This window comes from Biomphalaria glabrata, chromosome 2 (genome assembly GCF_947242115.1).
Source record: "Biomphalaria glabrata chromosome 2, xgBioGlab47.1, whole genome shotgun sequence".
NCBI lineage: Eukaryota > Metazoa > Mollusca > Gastropoda > Planorbidae > Biomphalaria > Biomphalaria glabrata.
Window position 1 is genome coordinate 58,207,914 of NC_074712.1, and position 26,827 is coordinate 58,234,740.

The following is a 26,827-nucleotide window of genomic DNA, read 5'->3' on the forward strand; positions in this document are numbered from 1 at the left end:
TTTATCCCCAAGAATGATATAAATGTGAGCTATGTTTGACATTAATATAGACGCTGTTGATCCGTTGATACAAATCAATACCTCACTTAGGCCAGATATAAGTATCCGTATAAATATCTATGGCGCCTCGACTTGTAAACAGGGCGCTCAACTCTAAGGGGCGGAATCCATAAAGGCAAAGGGTAGAGTGACCTGAAAATGCCGTGATCTCTGAAAATAGTTCTTTAATCTCATTACCGTAGTCTAAATGAAGAAATCTTATAATAGCTAAAATTGATTTTTATTTTTTTTACAGCAATATGATGCTCGCCCACACATTCATTCCCTCAGTTTATTATGACCTCGAAACGGATTATCTTGTATCCTCTTCTGTTATTGTACAAAGATGTTTGACTTTTTTTTTTCTACACAAAATATTACAATCACTTTGAAGAGGTTACATGTAGACAGTAGATCTGTTGCGAAAACTAATTCTAAATCTCTCCCAAATCGTTTAATTTTTTTTTTTAAATAATTTTCTTAAGGTTTCCTTATCTGGTCACTACTTTTTTCCTTATCGCTTTCTCTTCTTTTTTCTATGTTACTGTTATTGCTGAATGAATTTAATTCGCATCTTAAAATTTCGAAATTGAAAGAAAAGGGAGATTACTGTGCTTAACGTGCATCTTGCCAATGGCCAATACTATTGGAGAGATTCTCTATAAACTAAATAATGTCAAGGACGATAAATTAAGCCATGACTATCTCCTATCAAACGAAAAGATAATCCATCTAGAATTTTTTAGAATACCTCTATGCGTGATCTTCATATCAAGTCTCCTTTATTAATGCTAGGTAGTTACCCTTTTGTTAGTTTTATCAAACATGCTATAAGAAAAGTAGTGACATTGGAACCGTCCTTCCATTTTGGTATCGATTGAAACGAAAAGCATATAAAATTTAATACAGTAGATTATGGCGGAGATCGTTGTGTATGTTGACTGTCCCTCCCACAACCGTAAAGGCCTAAAAAAAAACACCTTCATTAATCTCTGTTAAAGAACGAAACTTTTTAACAAATCGGGTAAACCCGTATTTCACAGTATTTTATATTTCATATAAATCTGTCGGCTAAACTGATAAACCCATTTGTACACTTTACTTTCAGTTTCGTGGCCAATATATATAAATATATATATAAATAAATGTAACATTCGCCATGTTTGACATAGATCTAAATTTAATCCAGTAGATCAGTAATACCCAAACTAATGCCCTCAGGCGGCGGGTCATATCCGGCTAGTTGTAATATTATTAAATATTATCATATACCTTTAAAAAATAAAGTTTATCAGCATTTTGGTTGTTTTGTACACTGGATACGCTAACAAGCTAGCTAATAATATTTTTCCCGCCATTCAAACACATTTAACAATAGTTTAGTCTTGAAACATCACATCTTAAACAATGGCGATAGGCCTTCATGCCGTCTGCTGTCTCTCTCTGAATTCCTCCCACGTTACGTCATCATGTTCAAGAACGCTTTTACACTGCAATGCACAATTTAGCCGAAATACACACCAACCAAAGGTGCGCAACCGAGGGATATAACTCGTACCGAAGTGGCGTCCACAACACGTTCATAAGTCTGACAATACATCTACTTTTTTATGGCATATTGTTATCTCCCTTCAAATTACATGAAAAGATCAATAAGAAGATAAAATGGAAAGGGGGGAGGGGGGAATTCTTCTTAACACAGCTAAGAAAGCGAAGTGAAATTTACTTGGCCAGACACAAAAGAAGGAAAGATAATTTTAAAAAACCCAAATAAAATAATAACAAAGGGAGGTTATTGCGACATTCAGGGTCAAACGTCTCAGGGGATATTAGGTTAACTTGGAAATCGATTCATACGTTGTGGCCAAAGCCCCCTGTCAAATTTGGTGACCGTTGGGAATTTTTAATATTACGCGCCCCGAATCCGTGTACATACCCTACGACTTTGTCGATTAAAAACTAGTATTTTCTAAATAATCAAAACACCTATATATCAAATAAGAACATATAACTAAAATGTTATTTAACCTTAGTTACGCCAATAATTGAATGTACACAGCATTTTCGGGACCCCACAACTCAAGAAAACATAAAGAAACTGGAACAGACACAAAATAGAGCAGTGAGATTCATAACAAACGAATAACCATATTTGACAAGAGTAACATCTTTAGTAAAATCACTAAATTTAGAAAGCCTTCAGGAGAGAAGACTCAAAAGTAAAGTAGCAATTATACAAAAACACTGAACCATAATCTTCAAATACAAAAACAAAATCTAATAAAATACTCTGAAAGACACAAAGATAAAGACACACTCCTGTTTCCATATGCTAGGACTAATTTGTACAAATACTCCTTCTTCCCTAGTGCTATTAGAGCATGGAATGAGCTAGCCAGGAAAACCAGTGACTTGGCAGAATTTAAGTCATTGGTTAATATACATGAATAAATGCATGACGCGTAGGACGTAATCATCTTTTTTTTTTTGAAGTAACGTCTGTATTATATAAGATTTGTCATCCAGCCCAACAATTCTCCGCGCAATTAAAACTAGAGCAAAACACAAACTATATTCATAACATTGGCCTGTGTTAGGATTTCACAATGGATTGGTCAAATTTGTTCTATTTAATTAAAACTAGCTGGATATGACCCGCTGCCTGCGGGCCTTAGTCAGTGGCGAAGCTAGGGTGGGGGAGAAGGGGGAGAATTTGAAAATCCCCCCGGGCACCCACATTAGGGAGGCCCCCCAAATGAGTGTTTTTGCATTAAAAATTAAATATTACGCAAAATGCAGGGGCCCCCAAAAAAGTTAACCCTCCCGGACCCCAAACGATGGAAAATTCCTAGCTACGCCCTTGGCCTTAGTTTAGGTATTCCAGATCTAGTGGATTACATTTTAATCCATGTCAAACATAGCAAATGCTCCATTCATATTGTTATGAATGAACAGTGACAGGTAGAGGTCACTATGTGTGACCCCGGCGAGATGACACAGCACCGAGTGTTCTCTGGAATCTATGTGTGTAAACAAAGACAGGATGTGACGTGCCCTCACGTGTTGTTCCAGAGGACGAACAGATCTACGATAGGGATGCTGGCGATGGTTGTGCTGTCTGTGACTGTGATAGCAAACCAAACGAATGTGGCCCACAAGAAAGGAAAAGAGACGGTAGCTGTTACTATTTCAACGAAAAGCAGAATGAGACCGCTGAAGAAACAATAAAAGAGACCTGTAGTTTGACCGAAGCTTTAGCTACAGATATACCTGATATGAGTACCTCTACCAGCCGGACAGATCAAGACAACGTTGGGTCTGCGTCCAAGCCTGTTGCTGTGGGCCTTAAAGACTTCTGTCTATCTGCCAGTGTCTACGAGAGGAACTCGAAGTTTGATTACTGCACTCATGCGTTTGACATGAACTGTACGTACGTAGCTATGCAAGAAGACTGTGAATGCTTAGAAATACACCAACAAGCTCTAGACTTAACAGAAGCTTGTACAGCTATCAAGGTAGGCGTGAGAGAGTCGTATGGAGTCGTAGGTGGAATCGTCGGTACAGTCTTCGGTACAGTCGTCGTTACTGTTGCCTACTGTGCGAGACAGTAGATAAGAGATGTGTACGACTCGATGCAAGTTAACTAGGGTAGAGTTAACTGGAGTGGACGACTGTCGTTAAAGTCTATACAGCGAACTACAGTGGACTTGAGCCGTTACAGTCGATACAGTCGATGTAAGACGTGTGCGGCTCTGATTCGGTAGACTTGAGTACGACTTGGTTCAGCTTTGGGAGACCTGGAGCGACACTGGGATGTGTGTCGGTGTTCTGTTCTGTGGAATACGGCTCGATGCAAGAGGACAAGAGATGAATTGCAACGAAGTGAAGAGATCTATTGCAACGAAGTATAGCTAACTGTAAACTGACAGATATTGTACAGTCTTCTACGCTACATGTTACAGTGACGAATTGTTAGAGTTAATAGTCATTAAAGCTATATGAAACTGAAAGTTTAGTCGTCAAGTTCTTTGCAGTGTTTTTATTTGTGTGCCTACTAATACATTTAGCCAGAAGATTCAGAAATACGTAACAATATGTATACAGTGCTTTCTTTTGTACAAAAATAGGTGCCGGTACTCAGTGATTAGGTGTCGGAACTCAGTAGTTTATTGCCTAACTTTTAATTACTAAAAATTAATAATATACGTTAAATTCAAGAAAAGTAGTAATTTTTACAAATAAGTGCCGGTACGCCGTACCGGTGCGTACCGTCACAAAAAATGCCCTGTGTATATATATATATATATACAGAGAGAGTGTAAAAATGGGTTTATCGGTTTAACCGACAAAATGATATTAAATAGCCTATAAATTACTTTCAAATCGGGTTGACCAGATTTGTTTCGTTTTTTAATAGAGATAAATGTATGTAATTTTTCTATAGGCCCCTACGGTTGTGGGAGGGACATTAAGCATACACTACGATTTCCGCCATTGATCTAAGGAAAATTATGCCAAGTATTATCAAGATTGGTCAAATGGTTTTGATTTCATTGAGGGGCATAGATACATACATACATACATACTCCTTGCATAGTACCTCATATATTAGATGATATGTTTTATTGTGTGCATGTAGGCGGGATGGCCTAGTTAACTGAATATATCAATTACAAACTCAACACTTGATTCGTGTTTTCTATAGACAGAATTTTTATGCTTTTCATCGTCTGCTGTCTAAAACGATTTTTCGACAAGTTTTTATAAAATGGAAACATAAAGTAAACTGTGCATCATAGACGTGTAAATATTCTGATTTTGACATAGATTTATAGTTCGGCCTTTTTTTCATTTTATATTGTTATTTTTTTTATTTTTTTTTTGTTAAAGATAAACAGAAAATTTCAGACACATTAAATATGAATTTCACATTCATTGTTAGGAAACTCACGCACATAATCCTACTTTTGCAGGTATCTTCAATTACTTCTTCTTCTTCTTCTGCTAGCCAGCTTTATTGCTGCTGAGCTGTCATCTCTGTTGCAGACTGTGCCAAGGAAAAAAAGTGTGCTGTTTTCTTCAGTTGTTCCGCACTGCCGTACAGGGTGTTGGTTATGTTGGGCTGTAGTGGGAGTAGGGTCTGCCTAAGGTGGATTATGAGGATATGGTTTACCGTTTCATAAGTGTGGGCGCAGTGTCTGCAAAGGGGGAGTTGTGTGGAGTTTATTTTGTTCAGATGGTAATTTAATAGAGGTGTGTGTCCTGTTCTTAGTTGGAAAATTGTAGATTGTTCTTTGCAGGGGAGGAAGTTAATACTGTCCAGTTTGTTAGGCATAGTCATTTCGTTGTACATGGCTCTGCCTGTGTTTCCTGATGTCCATTGGTTGAGCCACTCCTTTTGTAATTGTTGACTAACATTGACCTTAGGGTGAGGTAGTTTACAGGTCTATCTGGGGTTGTTCCATAAATGAACCTGCCTTTGATAGCTTATCTGCCTTTTCATTTCCCATGATGGCAATGTGTCCAGGGATCCACTGTAGTGTGATATTAATATTTAATATTGATATCATCTGATGGATTATCACAATGAGTGTTAACAACTCTCTTGGGCTTTTTTGAGGTGCTGCTGTTAACTGCTTGCAGAGTGGATTGGGAGACTGTAAAGACAACAATATCTGGTGGTGATTGCACTCCTTCATATAATTTGTTTTCCACTGTCTGTAGTGCTATGGTAATTGCCTCAATTTCACCTTGAAAGTTTGAGCAGTAATCACCACAGGGTGCACTTATTTCAAAGTGTTTATTAAATATATATATATATATATATATAAATAATCATGTACGCAAATTATCCTAATCTCACACACCTTGTCCTTATACATCCACACATCATCAAACACCATCATGATCTCCACATATATCACCACACTCCCACATACCATCACGCTCCCACACATCAGCACTATCCCGCACACCATCACACTACCCCACATATCACATTTCAATCCCACACATCCTCACACACATTCACACACAAATTATCACACTCCCATTCATATTATACACACGCACACACATCACCAGACTTCCAATCAACAAGGCGTTGTTTTGTAAAGTAGTTATAAGAAGTAAAGTTGTTGTTTTTTTTCAACCCTAACCTATGTAACATGTAATTTAATTTTTTGATCTAGATCAGTGATGCCCAAAATAGGGCTCGCGGGCCAGATCTGGCCAGCAAAGTTGTTCCATCCGGCCCGGCAAAACGTCGGCACAAAGAGTAGAAAACCCCCCTCCAAAAAAAAATAAGGTTGAAAGATGTATCTTTACCTACGTTAGGGTCCTCATTTTTTCTCTAATGGGTTGGTACCATGACCTTTAGTAACATTTGTGTGTTTATGAAATGGGACTCTGAAATGAGAATCTACCAGGAAAAGTGAATGTATCTTTAATTTTGTGTGTGTGTGTGGAACATGATGATACGCTAGCATGTTTGTTTCATAAGGAAAATGTGGCTGTCGGAAAAAAAAACAAAATATAAATGGCATTATAAAACAAATATGGCGGCATTCTTGATTTGAGCCGCGAATAAAAGATTGTTAAACTACGGGTGCTAGATCCACGGGTTTCTAATCAAATAGTTTCAGGTTAATTATATTTAGTTTTTTTTTTCTTTTTTTGTTGATGTGGCCCGCGACTCGAGTGTTGGAAATAAAATGGCCCGCAAGTCGAGCAAGGTTGGATATCACTGATCTAGATCATAGAAGTATTAATATATGTGTCTATGTATTATTCTAAGACAGAAAAAGACTGATTTGGGCGACTTCCCTTACAGCTTGCAAAAGAGTTACGTACATAAAAATGTATATATATATATAGGTCTGTGAATCGATTAATCGCAGATAAGAATTTGTTTTAGATTTCCAGTCTAGATCTAATATCTACAAGTCTATGATTTATACTTTATTTCTGTTTCTCTTGTTTTGATCTCGTTTTCGCTGAAAGTTCTGTTTACTTACCGGTGCAACACTCTTAAAATACCCCATTAAAATTTACACCCTGCCACCAATTACGGCAAGTCTTAGAATAAATTAGCATGTTTGACATTCCGAGCTCCTAGTTTCAATTTGTAACAACATAAATCACCAGCGCTTCTTACCAGGTTATTAAAAGAATCTAGATTCTCACCCAAAAATATAAAATACAGTTTCTTATTTTGGCCAAATCTTCGTGTAGGCCAAGTGTTCCTGGCATCTATTTTAATGTAAGCATTTTATAAAACGTTCACATATGATTATTTATAGTTTCAACTTTTTGTTTCTAGCTTATAAAAATCTCTTCTTCTTCTTATATAATACAGACGTTACTTCAAAAAAAAAAAAAAAAAGATGATTACGTCCTACGCGTCATGCATTCAGACATGCATATTAACCAATGACTTAAATTCTGCCAAGTCACTGGTTTTCCTGGCTAGCTCAGGCAAACCATTCCATGCTCTAATAGCACTAGGGAAGAAGGAGCATTTGTACAAATTTGTCCTAGCATATGGAACGAGGAATGTGACGTCATCTTTGTGTCTTTCTGAGTATTTGTTAGATTTTGTTTGTGTATTTGAAGATTATGGTTCAGTGTTTTATGTATGATTGCTACTTTACTTGTGAGTGTTCTCTTCTGAAGGCTTTTTAAATTTAATGATTTTATTATTTTATTAAAGGTGTTACTCTAGTCAAATGTGAATATTCGTTTGTTATGAATCCCACTCCCACATCATACAAATCTTCCAGGAAAATTACCCAGGGTGCACGTTGGTGACGGGTGCACGTGGGAGACGCACGTTTCCTGTCAGTTGTCAACAAACAAACGAAATGTATGCATTGGCGAAGGCCAAAATATATATAGCTAGGATCAGGGATTATGCCTTAGAAAGTATGCCATTATGAATTATGTCATTATGAATAATGCATTATGAATTATGTCTAAATAAATTATGTCATTATGAATTGTGTCTTAATGAATTATACCATTATGGATTATCTCATATTGTAAAACATGTTATTAACTATATTTACAAAGCTTATATCAACTCATTCTGTCTGTCTGTTTGTTAACCAATTGGTCAATACATTAATGGTAACTAATTATTTTATTTGATAATGAAAAGGGGAAATCAATTCTACAGTAATTGAGAGTTATAGTTTTAAATGTGGAGTTCTTTCCCTTGTACAGGCTTTGTAGGTTTCTAAAAAGTATCTTTTATATTTTGCTTATGACAACAAATAATCGAATGGATTGGCTTATTCTCTACCAACATTATGTTATGTCTGCAACACCATAATTCAAGGCATCTGTGCTTCACAGTGCGGGGGGCATCAGCCTCTATTTGAAAACGAGGTTCGCTCAAACTCTATGACGTTTTGATAAAACTGAAATGTATTACTGCGCTAGAACAAGCGAACACAAGTAGACGACTATCTGACGCTTTACCGACGTGAACGCCAACGAGACCAATACTAAAACGGGCTATAGAACATCTAATTGAGACGGAATTAAGCTAATAACCTTGCGCCCTGAAAAACACAATTCATTGTTGATCTTTTGATCTGGGTTGGGCTAGAAATAGAAGAACGCAGGTAAACAGCGATGGTCGCATTATCATGTCTAGTACACGTATTAGTTAAACTAATCGTTTCAGCATATTTCCCCCTCCTTCTTTTACGCAAAAGCAAACACCATACCGCTAGCCAAAAAAAAAAAAAAATTAGCTAAACGAATATTGCGGCCTTCTGTAAAACTTAAGGCAAAATGCCCACATATTCTTGCCAGATGTTAGGGGAGATTGCTCAGATAAATCAGTTCCTCATGACTCCAGTTTGTCTCTCCTTGAGACATTTTTTTGTGTGTATTTTGTGGTCGACGTAGATTTGAATATTTTTCACAAGAGAAAAAAAAAATTCGTCTTCTTTCCCTTCCCCTCCCTTTCTACACCCAACTAGAATTCATTGATCTGACAAATACGAAACTTTGTTATTAAACTAATTAATCCATAAATTGATATCTATTACTGTTACCAAGAAAATCAAAAAAACAGTTCCTATAATTTTATGTTCGTTTTATAAATTTCGGACGTTACTTCAGGAATGAAGATTATTACATCCTAGCCCAAACCTCGTGCTGGACGTCAATGGAAGGTCACTGGCAAGAATCAAACCCTGGACTATCTGGACTATCGTGACCAAAGCGCTCACCACACGACCATATAGCCATCTTAATATATAAGATGCTACTCAAAGGAAACTGTTTTACTAATCGATTTGATCAATGCATTTGGTAAAACTGAAATTTTTTTTTTTTAATAATCATAATATTGGATATAATTAGATATATTTAAGTATATACATAAGTAGATTTTTTTTCAGGTCTCGTAGAGCCCAGTCACCAATTAGCAAAAAGCTATACTTGTGTGAAGAAAAAAGCCTTAAAGAAAACAAACAATATGCCGACTAGTCACGCATGTTATGGAGTGTACAAGCATGTTTTTGATGTAACCATGAGAAAAGGTGAGCGGATGGTTTTGGTTGTGTAGGCTGAAGAGATTCTGATGAAATCACGAGCTGGTCTGTCGTAGTTCAAGTTAATAAATACTGGTGTGAACGTGGAAGAGAGGGGAGACAAGTGATAGACTGAAGGAAGTGTCTTTTTAGTGATTTACATCTTGTTTAAGTATTAAATTGCACTTGTGTTTCTACTCATACACCTATATTGAAATTGAAAGCTGTGTACATTTATTAGTTATATTAATTTATTTATTTTTAAAAAGACGTCTGTTAAAGTTTATTTCAATGTCTACCTTAAGATTATAATACGCCTACACCGGCGTCTGGAGCTACAAAATCCGACGACCGTGTATCAACAACGCATTTAGCCAGACACACAAGAAGTCTGAGAGTATTGAAACCTCTTTCAATTTACTTTTACTTGCCAATTAGTGCGTCAACACGAGTTCTTCCAATTAAGATAACACTGAAAAGCTGGTTACCATCAGTGTAAAGTTGTAAACAGGAAAGAAAATACCGCACTATGCAGGCTTCGTAACACCATTTTACATTACTGAAATAAATAAGTAAAGTAAATCTCCAAATGAAAATTATACATTGGGGATATAGCTTTTTACAAAGATCTTTTCACAGTGGAAAATCTGAAAGAGTATCACCAGCTTCGAAAAATAATGAAATCTGTATTCTTTAGTGGTGTCTGTACTCCTAAATGGTTGTGAAAGAACGCTGAGGCTAAAAGAGTTCAAACCTTGGAGAGTAAATTTGAAAGAAAACTGCTGAATAGAATTTACTAGGAAAAGAAAAGAAATGAGTTTGCACAAGTCAACACTCTGGCTGGTAAAAAAAAAAAGTCTTTAAATAGCAAGAGTAGAGGATGTTCAGGCGCAGACATTCTGACGATAATTTAACACAAAACTTGTATAGTCTTTTATTTCAGTATGCTACACTATAGCTTAGTATACGGTATAGATTCTCTCCCCTCTTCCCCCCCCCCCTCGAAACGCACAGAATGATAACCATCATTTTTAAAAAAAAAAAATTGGTGATAAAAAGTAAAGTTCCCCTTTCCGACCTCGTGGGCTACAGGGCAGATGATGTAAAGGTCATCTGTAGCCTACGGTTAACGTAGACAGCGCAACGACCAACCTCCTTTACCATTCCCCAACTAATTTCAGGCACCCATTTGGTAGACTCAGATCCCGAAATTAAAAATCCCAGTCTTCCCCAGGATTCGAACCCGGGACTGATCCTCCGGTTCGGAAGCCAAGTGCTTTACATCACAGCCACCGCGCCTCCTTTATTGGTGATACCATAACTTAAATAAACCATTTTCGTGTGAACACAAATTATATCAAAGTTTCAAAACGTCAAAACGACCATCTATCCAAAACTGCTGTGACAAAGCTTCCTGCTTTGTAAATAGAAAGTCTCTTAGTGTATTCACAACACGGAAGTATTGATAATCCAATTATTGTATTAAACGACATCATAATTTTCACGCACTTTTCATCAATCAAATTTGTAATCTTTTTTTGTGCTCGTAGATTAAAATAGTTGTCATTATCTAGTTGGCAACTTTGATCGCTCAATAGGATTTCCTTGACCTTTGTCTAGTTATTTCAAAATCTCTTTCCATTTTCTTACTTTTTTTCTTTAGGTTTCACTATTTTGCCACAGCACTTCTTCATATTGCTTTTTTTTTCTCTCTATTATAATATTTGATTGTCCGAAAAACGTAAATGGTATCTTAAAGATCAAAATGTAAACAAAGAGCAGACAACTACGCTTACGTTTTAGTGTGAAAATCTTAATACATATTACTATTAACAAAGCAGAACCTGCCAGACTGGAATAAATTCACATTTTAATTGAAGAGAACATTTGGTCTCAGAATTAGAATTAAAAAAAAATATTGATTAATAATTAGATAATGATTCTTCCCTATTATCTCATTGACTTGACAGGGAACAACCAAGAAACACTGCCATTTAGTCTAGAAATGCTTAAAAACAACAGCTGCAACCGGTTGCGTTGTTAGGAAACCAGGTCAAGGTCTTTAAGGGTAAAGCTGAACAACAAGAGAAGAAAGGTAGATCGAATACCTGCACTAAAAACACAAGCCAGACCTAGGCTGTGATTGGAATTAGTCTGATAGGACCGTAATTTGTACAGGAAATAACGTTAAATCATAATGTTTATTCTGGAGGAGCCGTGGCTGAGCGATTAAGCGCTCGGCTTCCGAACCGGGGGTCCCGGATTCGAATCCTGGTGAAGACTGGGATTTTTAATTTCGGGATCTTTGGGCGCCTCTGAGTTCGCCCAGCTCTAATGGGTACCTGACATTAGTTGGGGGAAAAGTAAAGGCGGTTGGTCACATGACACCTCGTTAACCGTGAGCCACAGAAACAGATGACCTTTACATCATCTGCCCTATAGACCACAAGGTCTAAAATGGGAATTTAAAATGTATACTCTAGTGTTTGAACAATGGAAGACAATCAGAAACGTTTGAGAGAAGAGAGAGAGAGAGAGAGAGAGAGAAAGAGAAAGAGAGAGAAACTGAAAGGGGAGAAAAAAAGAAATATTGGTTGTCTGTTATATATGTTTAATCAGGACCGGATTTGAACTAGATAAGCGCAACGCTAATTGAGAAATGTGGACCTTTACTAGTCCAGATATTATGTCCGTGCCAATTATGATTTGAAGATATCTAGAGCTACAGGGTTGGATCAATATGTAATTAAGACGTATATAGTCTTTGAAATAATACACATTTAACATAAAGTCAATTTTCTTCATAACAAATTCACTCAAACAATTTTAGAAGAGCCTTAAGAAAGTGAGACCCCTAAGCTATAACTTGAGGAGCTGCTGTTGCCTTTATGTAAATCCTGCATTGGGTTCAATGCCTATACCAGGCCGTTCCATCCTTTTTTTTTAACGCCTTTCATCAATGTAACATCTATAGCCTACTAAAAGCATTGACTGCTTCGAAAAACCCTTACCACTCCACCGAGCACCCCATCTCCTAGAAACTCAGGGCTATAATATGACAAAAAGGCACCTTCCCAATTCGTGTTTAGCCTAGCAAGCTAGACGTTCCCCCCCCCCCTCCCACATCTCTCCCCTCTCGTGCAGTGAGGACCTGGGCTGACGATGATAAAACTGTTTAGACAATTAAAACAAAGCATCCATTGGTTTCCTAAAGCAGAGAGTACTGATCGTGTTGGCCAGCTTTCTATCATGATGTCAGACTTTAAACACCGATTTGCGTCACGCGTCTAAAAATAATTCTTCCCATCAAGCCATCACTTTAGAGCCAAAATGTATGTTTATAAAAAGAAAAAAAAAATATTACAAAGAAGGCAAGAAATGTGTCGACTTAAGAAACGCGAGCTCTAAATTTGATTAGTGAAGTCTGACCATACCCATTGTGTATTATGTGTCCGCACAGCTTCAACGATTTCGAAAATAGCAGACTTGGTTTGAACAACATTTATTTCTAAATCTGGCAACGTTTGGACATTGCCAGATTGTATGAAATCACGACTAATGTAAGTTTGAACTCAGTTTTCCCCCGACAAGTCTAAATTTAGCCAACGCGGCCTATTGGAATTGTGTCAACTTTGAGATAATTAAAAAACAAGCCATCGCCCCCACTTCTGCTAATTAATGACATGGTATCGATTTTAAAAGTATTATCTGAATGAGAATAAACGTTATAAACTTTATATAGATTTAAACAAGGCAAAAGACAGGGAGTCTTGCTTGGTGCCGCAACGGTCCAACAGACTAAGGAATAGGTAAAGGTAATAATAATAATAATAATAATAATCTTTATTGTCCGTATGGAAATTTGTTTTACAATTTGTGCATTACACCAAACAAAAAACATTATAACTATAAGAAACCAAAGTGTACATTCACACCAGACGCACTCATAATTTACATGTGACAAAGTTTATATCAGAGTGTTCTTATTTAATGATTTGATTGCCAGGGGAACAAAAGAGTGTTTGTGTCTGTTTGTCTTTGCTATCGGTGTCTTGTATCTCTTTTGTGATGGTAAAATCACAAAAGCCTGACACAAAGAGTGATTCTTTATTTCGAGGATCTTGTTAGCTTTTTTATAGATGTTTGTCTCAAACAACTGCCCAAATGGGGTTTGTTTTATGCCAATGATTTTACCAGCAGCATTTAGGATACTATAAAGTTTATTTTTATTTTAGATGCCCAGATTGCCATACCAGGCAGTGATATTGAAACTTAAAATATTGCAGATGTGAGCGTGATAAAACATAGCCAAGGCCTTTTCGCTAACATTAAACGAGGACAGTTTTCTTAGTAATCGTAATCTTTGCTGCCCTTTTTTTGCTGATATAATCAGTATTTGCAGTAAAATTTGGTGTCCACCATAAGAAAGCAAAGTAAGTATAATATTTAGTATTAGGAACCGTTAGTAATGTGTTTGGGTGTTGTGGAAGCATGTAATGAGGTAAAGTATAATTAGAGCAAATAATTAAAAAAAAAAAAAACATTCACTACAAGGCACGAAGAAGGCTTCCAAACCAGATGGATTTCAGCAGTGAAAACTCATCGCGCCCACTATCATGCGATAGATCTTCTGCTACATCTCCCCGTGACTCAACACTTGAAGAATAGAAATAAAGTGACTTGACACTGATACGCAGGAACACCAAATCACAGGCTGAAAGGTAGGTTAATATAGAACACATCTATAACGTTAGCTTATCTCGCAGGAAGGCGGGTAATGGCGGCGAATAGGGTTCGAACCCGGGACAAAGAAGTCAACAGTCAGCTATCCAGTCTTAACATGGACCCGTGCTTTAAATGGCTAAGTTTATCAAAGTGCAACACTAAAATAGATCTACCTATAAAAAATAAAGGCCTACATGATTGAAGTTTTAAACTATTATAGAAAGTAGCTAAAAATGAAAGCCTGTGTTGTCAAAAACGAGGTTGACCTATTTCACGGTAAAACAAAAACTAATACAATACTTTCATTATTTTATTTTTTGTACTGTTTTGTCTCGAATACATTTCCCGTCCATTGACATTAATTTCCTCTTGCTATCATTGTACGTTTGCATTTATCAATAGTAAACAATAAACATTCTTACGTTAAAGGTTTAATAGAGAGTTTAGATTTTAGGCCTAATATTGTTTTATTAATTTTCCTTTATAGTTCCGTTTTTTTTCTTACTGACTGTTAATGATTTTAAGCTTACATTAATTATTATTGAATTATCTTATCTTATAAAATACACAAATTACTTTAAAAAGAAAAGATGATAACGTTATACGCGTGTTCCTAGGTCAATCAATGTGTTCCTAGGTCAATCAATGTGTTCCTAGGTCACTCAATGTGTTCCTAGGTCAATCAATGTGTTCCTAGGTCAATCAATGTGTTCCCAGGTCAATCAATGTGTTCCCAGGTCAATCAATGTGTTCCTAGGTCAATCAATGTGTTCCTAGGTCAATCATTGTGTTCCTAGGTCAATCAATGTGTTCCTAGGTCAATCAATGTGTTCCTAGGTCAATCAATGTAAATGCCTGTAAATGCTCAATTGTCTTTATCCAACGAATGAGTGGATTTAAAAAAAAAAAAAGAAAAGATCATTCACTTAAAAAAAAAGGATTAGCATAAAATTCTTTATCTCCTTATATCTGGGTGAACGTCTTGGAGTTTGTCTGTCCGTCCCGGTTAATAATCAGGCCAGGCTACTCAAATATAGACCTACATTTGGTTAACTCTTCAGCGAATAAATCTCTGATGAATTTTGTTTGTATAAAATAACCTAAAATAGAATACAGTCATTTTTTAAAATGTTGTTTATTTATTTATTTTTATTTATTTTAAATAATACGAGGATATATATTTTTTAAAAATCTATTAGAAGGAGATCGTCGTCTCTGTTTGTGAAGTTCTTTGATTTAACCGTTGGATGGAATCAGCATTGCATCATCCGATCGGATCAAGCGATAGACGAATACAGCTAGACACTTTTCGTTTTGTTGTTCTACTATGAATGCTGGGATATGTACTTATTTATAGCATCATTTTTTTTTTCTTTCTCGAGTTATCGGGACAAAAGAGAAAGGAAGAGATGGTTTATTTGTTTTCCTGATATTGTTTGTTCTACATTCTGTGTATTAAATCATTGTTGTCCGATTCTTGGTGTGTTTCTTTGCTAGGAGATGTTCCTAGAATTCGTTCTGCTTTAAGTTAGAGTTATAACTGAACTATTTGAATGTTTTTTTTTCCTCTAACTCCAATAAGATTTAAATATAAGCAGGTTTTCCCCTTCCCGAACTAGTTTTTTTTTTTTTTTTTTGGGGGGGGGGGGGGTAGGACACCAATGTTTTTTTGACCGACATTCTCTTTCAATGTACTGTATAGAGGGCTCATAGAAAAAGGTCAGTAGTTGAACTGAGAGGGCGGAGAGTTGACCGTTTTGTTTCTGAATCGCCCAATGCGGCTGGCTCGTTACAGAGAGTATTTGAAAAACACGTCTAGAGTCATCCCTTCCCCTTCAAGACACTAGCTCCTCCTTTCAGACCTTGCGATCTATGGGGAAGATGATGTTAAGATCATCTGTTTCTTTGGTCAACGGTTAGCGAGCAGGGTGTCATGTGGTCTGCACAACGACCCGCCGCCTTTACTTTCCTCAACTAAAGTCAGTTACCCATTTGAATTGGGTGAACTCAGTGGCGCCCTAAAAATTCCCCAGGTTCGGAAGCCAAGCACTTAACCACTCATCCATAGCGCCCCCCCCCCACCCAAAGACACTAGTTGAATACTTCAAATGTAATGATAATGGATTTTTAATAATTAAAACAATTTTTTTTGGTTAAATCTGAACAGGAAAGTATTTTTTAAGATGCATATAGATCTGTTATAGTGATGTACAAATATTCACTATATAAACATTAAGAAACTGGAACAGACACAAAATAGAGAAGTGAGATTCATAACAAACGAACATTCACATTTGACTAGAGTAACACTTTTACTAAAATCACTAAATTTAGAAAACATTCAGGATTGAAGACTTAAAAGTAAAGTAGCAATTGTACATAAAACACTGAATCATAATCTTTAAATACATAAACAAAACTTAATAAAATACTCAGAAAGACACAACGATAAAGGCACATTCCTTGTTCTATATGCTAGGACAAATTTGTACAAATACTCCTTCTTCCCTAGTGCTATTAGAGCATGGAATGGGTTGCCTGAGCTAGCCAGGAAAATCAGTGAATTGGCAGAATTTAAGTCATTGGTTAGCATCCATGACTAGATGCATGACGCGTAGGACGTAATCATCTTCTTTTTTGAAGTAACGTCTGTATTTTATAAGATAAGATAAGATCTCCAATTTTTTTGCCCACAGTACACAGTGAAGCGGCAAAGAGTTTGACTCGACAATCTATGCCCTTTGGTTTGACTGATCTATATATAGATACAAATAGAAAAAAAAAATAGAATAAATCTCATAATATGTAGACTCAACGATTTCTCGTCAGCGCCTAATTAAATTTTTTTTTTAAAGGCAACATCTGCAGCATGAAGATGTTTATATAAACAAGAATTCATCGAACTTTCAAGCCAAAGGGAGGAAACAAAACTTCTAGGTGGATTTTATTATTTGAACAGCTTGTAAAAGAGATTATTTAAACTATGTCTATTTCTGTGTCTAAAGGCTAAGGAGGGGACCCATGTGGCCAGCACAACTTCTAACTGCCTTTACTATCCCCAGCAAGTGTCTTTAAAAACAAAGTCAAATTTTTTTTTAACACATTATAGCATTCAGCTAAATTTGAACGCGAGATCCATCCTTTCAAAATCCAACTGGAACTGAACCCCCCACTCTTCAACTGACACAGTGTAAAGGTCATTAGGTCCTTATGGCGCTGTCTTTGTTGCATCATTGCGAAATGACCTTACCGAAACATGGGGTAGTAGGAGACAAAAGGAGTCTTGTTGTAAAGGAAAGGTCAAGCTGTGCCCCTTGGAAGTAGTGGGTTAAAGATACAGTCAGAAATGTCAACCTCTTTGGTCAATTTGACTTTTTGTTACAGAACTACGGTTGAGATTTTTTATATTTCAAACAGGACAAGGACAGCGTTACATATATTATGTATAATCATTGACACCCATAACTGAAGATGGCATCTAGGTTGGGTTATCAGACTCCAGCAAAGGAGGACATGTCCGCGCCCTCTGTATCAGACTCCAGCAAAGGAGGACATGTCCGCGCCCTCTGTATCAGACTCCAGCAAAGGAGGACATTCCGCGCCCTCTGTATCAGACTCCAGCAAAGGAGGACATGTCCGCGCCCTCTGTATCAGACTCCAGCAAAGGAGGACATGTCCGCGCCCTCTGTATCAGACTCCAGCAAAGGAGGACATGTCCGCGCTCTTTGTATCAGACTCCAGCAAAGGAGGACATGTCCGCGCCCTCTGTATCAGACTCCAGCAAAGGAGGACATGTCCGCGCTCTCTGTATCGGACTCCAGCAAAGGAGGACATGTCCGCGCTCTCTGTCCAGATGGCTTTTGCCTTGCTCTAAAGTATGAAAATGTCCGGCTTTCACTCTGTTGTTTACTACATAAGCATATTCTCGCAACTCAAATTCATTTCCTTTATATCATCCGGTTTAATTAAACAATCTAACTTATCAATAGCAGACACTTGAAACCTTCTCAGATACCTCCTTTCTGAACATTCGTATATTTAGGGCTGTTTTAAAAAGAACTGTAATTAAGAGCTTCTTAAGATCTACGATTGTTTTTTGACCATTCTCTGGCATACATTTAAAAGAACCTTTTCATTGATCAACGCACTAGGAAAATAAGAAAATATATTTTTAAAAAAATACTTTTTAAAAAAAGCTTATGTTAAGCAAAGTTGAATCCGTTTAGATCAGTCATGTAATTAGGTTTGTAATAGATTTAGACTAAGGATAAAAAAGTATTTATCAAAGCAAATTTTAAAAAGGTGGAGTGAAACAACATGAATTCTAACTCATGGCTCAAGCTCTCTAAGGCTTCTCAAGCCAGCACATTTGTCAAACATCTAATCTTAGATGCTTGCCCTGTTTAGTTGTAGAGCCTACTAAATGTTGGCAAATAAAAACTCTAGAGGTTTGATGTGCTAACCACACAGTCCCATAGTTGACCGTTTTGCTTAAAATAGACACATTTCAATTTTGAAGTGTGAGTTATTAGGTCCCGAAAGGATTCTTCTTTCTATTATTCTTATTGTTAAAGAACTCTTCAATAGTACTTTCAATTTTCTTTCAATGTCGTTGAAAAACGTCTGAGCGTCTTCTCTTCTCACTAATGATCCGTTGCTTGTTCAATTGCACTGCATTAGGAACTAAAAATAAAACGCTCTAAAAATCTCGGAGACGAACGTACTGTCCATCGATTCTTGAGAAATGGAGGTTTTAATGTGCATCTTCAGTAGTTTCTATTTTAATGCCTGTCACAGAACGTGTGAGGAAACGGATTCCAACTTAAGCGCCCTCGTCCTCTCCCCCCCCCACCACACACCCCTCGTCACCATCTTTTTTTTTCCTCCATGTCTCTCCCCCTATTTCCTATAGCTCCGAAATGTCACAGGGACTAGATTCTTAAGGCGCTTTCAGAATAATGTGTGACGCGGTTAGGCCGAAGTAGGTTGCGCAAGACCACCTTTTGACATGTTGGCAAGTCGAAGACTCTATCAGGGGCAATCACTCGACATTTATATCTCATTTATATGTGGTTATCGAACGTCCTATAGCCACCGTGTCAAAATCGACCGAAGGGTCCCCCCCTTCTCCCCCCCCCTTTTTATGTTTCCTACTATTCGGGCATTAATAAGCTGCTGCTGTGATTGGTATAAGATTATAGTTAAGATGAAGTGGGTGTGTCCACTAATTACTTCGCACGGGCAACAGGAGTATTTATAGCCTCAATAATCACCCAGTGGAGGAGTGGACATTAGATTCAGGGCTTCGTGCTTGGACGTCACGATGCAGGACTTCTAGCTTAGACGTCACGATGCAGGACTTCTAGCTTAGACGTCACGTTGCATGACTCATAGCTTGGACGTCACGATGCAAGACTTCTAGCTTAGACGTCACGTTGCAATACTCATAGATTGGACGTCACGATGCAAGACTTCTAGCTTAGACGTCACGTTGCAGGACTTCTAGCTTAGACGTCAGTATGCACGGTTCGTAGCTTGAACGTCATGAAGCATGACGTCCCGATGCATGACGTCTAGTTTAGACGTTACTTTGCAGAAATCATAGCTTGGTCGTCACGACGCAGGACTTTATTATTATTTGATTTAAAATAGTATCAAGATAAGTTGAACCAGAGGTGGCCTTAGCAGTGAGTGGGGCCCTGGGCGAGTGTCTTATTAGGGCCACGAATATTTGTACGATAAGCTGAGAGTAACAAAACATTATCTTTATCGCTGGGCCCCCCTAAGGCCTTTGGCGGTTGCTCCACTCGGAATCTCCTAAGACAAACTCTGAGATATTTGTTATTGATTGATAAGTTTGTGTGTCATCACAATTTCAGTTTATGGCATAAGGAATATTAACGAACTATTGGTTTACAGGGTTAGATATTTATGCTGAAAGTTGGTGGTAGTGTGCATCATTGTGGTTATATGTGTGTGGTAATGCGTGGGGTTCTGTATGTCATTCTCGCAGTGTGTGGTAGTATGTGTGCTAATGATATATATATATATATATATATATATATATATAAAGTTCGTCTATCGTGGTTCGATCATGACCACTTTTGTCATCCAGAGGGGTTGAGGGCTTTGCACTGGGGTTTTGTGCCTCCTCTTGTGGCTGGTGAGACCTGTGTGAGCCCGGGATGTTCGGCTGCACACTGGGCAAGTTTAAAAAAGGAATTCAGAATAATATTTGAAAACGAAAGGTTAATCAAAATTAAAAGTATAATTCTACTTCTAAATTTCCATCTACAATCACTTTGGTCAAACAGTTTCTACAAACATGTTTGTAATATTCAAATCCGAAACGTATTGTATGAGTTGTTAGTCCTACAGCGCATGTATGCTCTTCAATGTGCGCTATCCCCAACAAGAATGAAAACTTGGTCGACACAAGGTGAAATGTTTAGCCATTTTATACTTCATTAACGCTCAGGTAGAATATATCGCATATAGCTGACGGGAGAAGTTAATTGCAGGTAAAAATGTTGGCATACTCAACGTGCGTGACCTCACCTCATAAACACAAGGCTATTTAGATGAAAAGGATTCCGGTACTTACTAAATAGGAACACAGTGTCGTCTGCTTAAATTACATTGCAAACAGAAGCTCCTATGTAAGTTCCCAAGTCTGCCTTTTACTCGGAGATATATATTTGAAAATACATAATGATCACAAGTATTCGACATTGTTAAGATGTTGACTATACTGTCGCTTCACCCTTGAAGGAAGGTCTCCGCAAGTTCCAAAATGTACAATTTTATAGGAATATTCAATAATACCCCCCCCCAGACTACTGAATTAAATCGTCAAAGGTAGGGTTGCTTGCTTTTGTAATACTTAGTGATACACTACCTGATACAGAAAGACATTGTCACTTAATAGAGTCACTACCTGATACAGAAAGACATTGTCACTTAATAGAGTCACTACCTGATACAGAAAGACATTGTCACTTAATAGAGTCACTAACTGACAAAGAAAGACATTGTCACTTAATAGAGTTCACGTTTTAGAAAGTATGGCCAAATGAGAGATTAGCCACAACACCATTTTGTACTAATCCATTGGATATATCTATCACCAATACGCTCCTTCCTAATTCCCATCATTTTTATTTTTTTTTACTTCAATGAAATTTTCTTTACAAAATCTAATCATTTTGTTATTCACGTATTCGATGAGCGGTTCTAGATCTAATAGTAGGCCTTAATATCTAGACCACATACAGAGGTTATAAGTACGGCCATATTCCACGGTTTAGCAATTGCTAAGATAAAGGAAAGTCCGGCTTGTATGCTTAATATTATAAGTTAAAGCACAAACAAAGTAAATAGACTGATATCATCGCATACAAAAGAGATAAGAGTGACAGATAGAAGCTTTGACATGATATATTATTTACATTCGTTTCAAAAAAACTAAATCTAGTTTCAAACAGTGCATTGTAAACTAATGCATCATAAGTGATAGAAATAAATAATATATGAGCCACTATTTGGCTGTAAATCTAACACTAGAAATAATTACCTGATTAATGTCGGATTTCAATCTGTTTCCCAGGGGAGCTTTCAAACAGGTGTAATCCTTACTCAAGAGATCAAACAAGAACTAATCGAAGTCCTATTATATTCATAGACACCCCAAGACGTTAACCGGCGCAAATTTGTAAGTGGGGGTCCAGCCTTGACAGTGCTCCTAGGCTTAGGTTGATGATCCAGGTCCAGTCTCGGCAGAATGTATATAAATATATGTAATTTATCTCATAGAAAAGTGTATGTCAGTAGTGGCCCTTTACTGGGAAAAAAAAATATAAGAAAAGAACTAAAATATTATCAGTGGTTTAGGATCAGTGTCTTGTCTAAGACCTTGGTCTGTACGAGACGGGAAAAAGGGGGGAGAACACGCGGGGAAAACAAGGGGAGGAAAATCTAGTAGCAGACGATGCCTCCTTACGGATGGAACCCGCCTGGTGTGAAGGCATTGGAGGAAGGGTATTAGAATAAATGAAAGAGGAAACAACAGAGAGAGAGAGAGAGAGAGAGAGAGAGAGAGAGAGAGAGTGAGGGGTCTAGTGTGCGCGAGATGAGCTGCCGGTAAGGACACCCCAGGCACCTGTCTAACTCATCTCTCTCTCTCTCTCTCTCTTTCTCTCTCTCATACACATTTACTCGTCTTATCTCTTGCATCAGAAATAAACCGATTATGCAGACGTCTGCTCGTTGTCTTCTGTCTTTCCTTTGGTACCGCTATGGACACAAGAGATTCTACCTGTCGATATCGCTTCCTTCAAGCTGTTTGATGTTCCCCGGCTAGCCACATACCTAGAGACAAGCTTGAGATTTCGATATAAGGATAACTAATAGCCGCCTCTCAATATAGCACATTTACAGATTATCTCTCCCCTGTAACCTCTTGAGCGCATAGTCGATCGGATCCATTATCGGATTTAGAGAAATTTGGTAGCTGCCATTTTAACCAGGAAATAGGTCAGTCCCTGTAGTAACAAATATGTTTTTGTTTGTTGTTGTTTTTTTACTGCTGCAACTACATCTACAGGAGAGACAAGAGAATCTTCTGAAAAAAAAAACTAAGACAAAATCATATAAAATCCAGGCACGCCCATGCTTGGATTTGATATGATTTATAAGAACACACTGGTAGGTAATATGACCATTGGTAGTGATCTGATTTGTAAGAAAACATCAGCAGACTATTTGACCTGAGATGAGCTTCAATTGGTGGCAAGGCTGGAAGGATCAGTCCTCCTGTAGAGCTTTGGCAAGAAACTCTGCTGTTAGGCGTAGTGCCTTTAAGCTCACACGACACATAAACTTTCTTAAATGGAATGTTAACTGTCACTTTTGGTTTCCGATATCTAAACGTGACTGACACAAATTAGAACAGACAACTTTTATAAAATAGCGGCTTTTTTAGTGTGTGGTCTACTAGGGCTCATAAAAAGAGGGTATTACTTGTTCTAAGAGGTGCGGTGGTGGAATGGTAAAGCGCTTGGCTTCCGAACCGGGGGTCCCGGGTTTGAATCCTGGGGAAGACTGTGACTTTTAATTTCGGTATCTTTATGGCGCCTCTCAGTCCACCCAGCTCTAATGGGTGCCGGACATTAGTTGGGGAAAAGTAAAGGCGGATGGTCATCGTGCTGGCCACATGACACTTTCGTTAATCGTGGGCCACAGATCTCTATTTCACCTCCCCTTTATATCGTTAACCGTGGGCCACAGACATTTATATCATCTGCCCTATATATAGTTAACCGTGGGCCATAGACCTTTATATCATCTGCCCTATATATCGTTAACCGTGGGCCACAGACCTTTATATCATCTGCCCTATATATCGTTAACCGTGGGCCACATACCTTTACATCATCTGCCCTATATATCGTTAACCGTGGGCCACAGACCTTTATATCATCTGCCCTATATATCGTGAACCGTGGGCCACAGACCTTTATATCATCTGCCCTATATATATCGTTACCCGTGAGCCACAGCCCTTTATATCATCTGCCCTATATATATATCGTTACCCGTGGGCCACAGACCTTTATATCATCTGCCCTATATATATCGTTACCCGTGGACTACAGACCTTTATATCATCTGCCCTATATATATCGTTACCCGTGGACCACAGACCTTTATATCATGTGCCCTATATATATCGTTAACCGTGGGCCACAGACCTTTACATCATCCCCGCTGAGAGGATACCTTTTTTTTTACTTTAACTGTTCTATACACCCTACTAGTTTTATGGTATGGAAAAGTGATGTCTCAATATTTAGAAGTGAAGTCAACAGTAAGTACAGCCAGTATGGCATGTATACAGGAAATCAAATGTGTCTAGAGAATGAATCTATTTGCGTTGTCTTATGAGAATTGTGAATGCACTTTTGACGTCAACATGTCGGACTCGCAGTTAAATCTCATTAAGAATTTAGCCGTGGTCATTTATGTTTAGGTCAATAGAAGAGACGCTTACGGGCACAATAGCTCAATAGCATTCATTTAGAATGAATGTACAAATGATGAATAGAGATATAATTACACAAATTTAGTCTTAATAATAAGGGCGTATTTTTTTTGTGTGTGTGCTGTATCCAACCCAATCCAAAATAAATCCTAAAATGAAAAATCAATTTACAAAAAAAAAAAAAAAACAAGTTAAGCTTACTTAATGGATAAAAGTTATATTGCGAAAGCAGGGACTTTATTTTGAAATGTGATGCGCAGGGTTAACAGAAATCGATTGCGTAAAGAGGCTTAGTCTCGTGTTCTTACTCCTCGACGTCGTATTTAAATTGAAAGAAAACCATGCTCAGTTGAAGGACGTGTGGGTCTAGCATGTCAAGGTCAATGCATTGTGGTTTTGTCTTAACTCTTTCTCTCCTAACTGACAATACCAGCGTTGATTCCCCCAGAATGTGGTAAATACTTACGGTGAGAAAGAGTTAAATGCCCATGCCGGTATGATCTTTATTACAAAGCTTATATAAACTCACTCCGTCTGTCTGTTTGGTAAAAATTTTGTACAAGTTTTATTTTTCTTCCATTTCCCTTTCTCGGATTAAGTTGAAATTTTGCACAATTGTTCATTACCCCTAACAAAACATGAATACAACAATTAATCAATCAACTAATTAGTGGTGATTAATTTGTTAGATATAGATAAAGGAAAATAAATCTTACAGTATCTAGATATATGACAGTAAATGTGCAGTTCTTTCCCTTATATAATCCCTTTTTATCACTGGGGAAGAGCCAAAAGAGCTCCTAATTTTCGAAAAAGAATAGCTTAACATTCCCAGTTGAAATCTTAAAACAAGAGAATAGACGCTGAACTTTTTGTATGAACACACAATAGAATTTAAGCTGAATAATAAATTTACGGATGTAAACTCAACATGAAGCTTGATACGTACAGACTCAATGAACTGAGCAGAGCCTCTGAAACAAGCGGGTTTCTTGTATTTATAGTAATGGTGTAATGCACAAGTTGTAAGACAAATTTCCATATGGACAATAAAGATTATTATTATTATTATTATTATTATTCGATAAAGTCCAGTAGGGAATCCGCACCGAAGGCGCCATTATCCTGTTGATAGTTGGAAAGACTTTTATCCGATGAACAGGCCTGGACCGGGAGCTCTTCACCCCAAGTCCTGTCTGAGGGTTCCCAGCAGTAACAGCAATAAAGCGAGAACGGGACCGTACCGGGTACACGGCGCCACGGAAGGGGCATGCTCACTAACCATGAGGAATCGACCTCATTTTCATATACTGTAACCGCCACGTTCCTTGCGGTGACCGCCACTCCTCATATGACGGCCCCCTTTGTGGAATGATGTGGCCGATTTTTTTGGACTAGATTGCTGGCTTTTGTTCCATCCCCACCCCGAGTGAGATAAAGAGACCAAAAAGCTCACCCAGGTATCCAGAATCCAGGGGCCTGGTTCGCTTCCCGTCCTTAGCCTATCCAGCTCCACTACTAGACGTTTCCAAGGAGGCACCACGCTGAGGCGACGGGGGCTGAATCCTCCGACTCAAAGCTACCAGAAACCCATGAAAACAAAACATCCTGTTTATATTTCTCTGGCAACCTTGACACGACACAACGTGGCATATTATTTTTATATTACGATACTTCTGAGAAAATTATTATTGTAAAAATGTCCTAACATGTTGGGAAGCCTATTTCTCGATTCCTAGACTCGAGGCCAAGCATATTTTATAACATATATAACAGAACTTGGAGAATTCGGTGCCTGAATAAAGTATCTGAACGTGACTGCTTACTAATATCACTATAACCTGTTACAATCTTGCGTAAACAGGGATATATAGGCTAACCCACATCTATGGCGTAATCGACCTTTAAATCCTTGCAAACTACGATCTTATCGTATCTTCTAAATACTGACGTTACATGAACAAAAGATGATTATGTCCAATGCGTGTTCCTAGCCTACTAAATATACTGGTGTTGCATTTCGACTGTAGGTCAAATTGATCTTGAGACACGCATTCAGAAAGTATTTAAAAAAAAAAAACAACATTTAAAATGTATGTATATGTTTTTCTGTACCTCGTAAATCTAAAGGTCTTCTATAAATAGACATTGCACGCGGTGTGTGAGGTAAAGGGAGATCAGTCATGAAAGTTGTTCGAGATTTGTCTTTTCATTATCGATTCAAGGGGGATTTCAAAGCTGAGACGAGGCCAGTAGTGACCTCATTGCTGGATCTAAGCCGTTGTCTCTGTCTCTTTATATGTATGTAACATTTGTCGACGCCTCTCTCTCTCTCTCTCTTAGACATTGTTTCTTTCTGACCATCTTTTCATTGCCCAATTCATCAGTAGTGTTTATTGATCCTCACAATGTCTATCTCTTATTCCTTATGATCTATCTTCTATCCAATCTCTTAAAACGACAGTAGGCTATATCGATC

At 37.7% G+C, this 26,827-nt stretch overlaps 1 protein-coding gene across 1 annotated transcript in view; it reads right to left on the bottom strand.

Moving 5' to 3' along the window:
• Positions 1 to 22,350, bottom strand: part of LOC106065609 (serine/threonine-protein kinase SBK1-like) — a 43,465-nt gene extending 21,115 nt beyond the window's left edge. The window contains exon 1 of the mRNA XM_013224463.2: positions 21,883 to 22,350. The gene's annotated coding sequence lies outside the window, so the exon portion shown is untranslated. The remainder of the gene's footprint in view (positions 1 to 21,882) is intronic.
• Between the last annotated feature and the right edge of the window lie 4,477 nt (positions 22,351 to 26,827).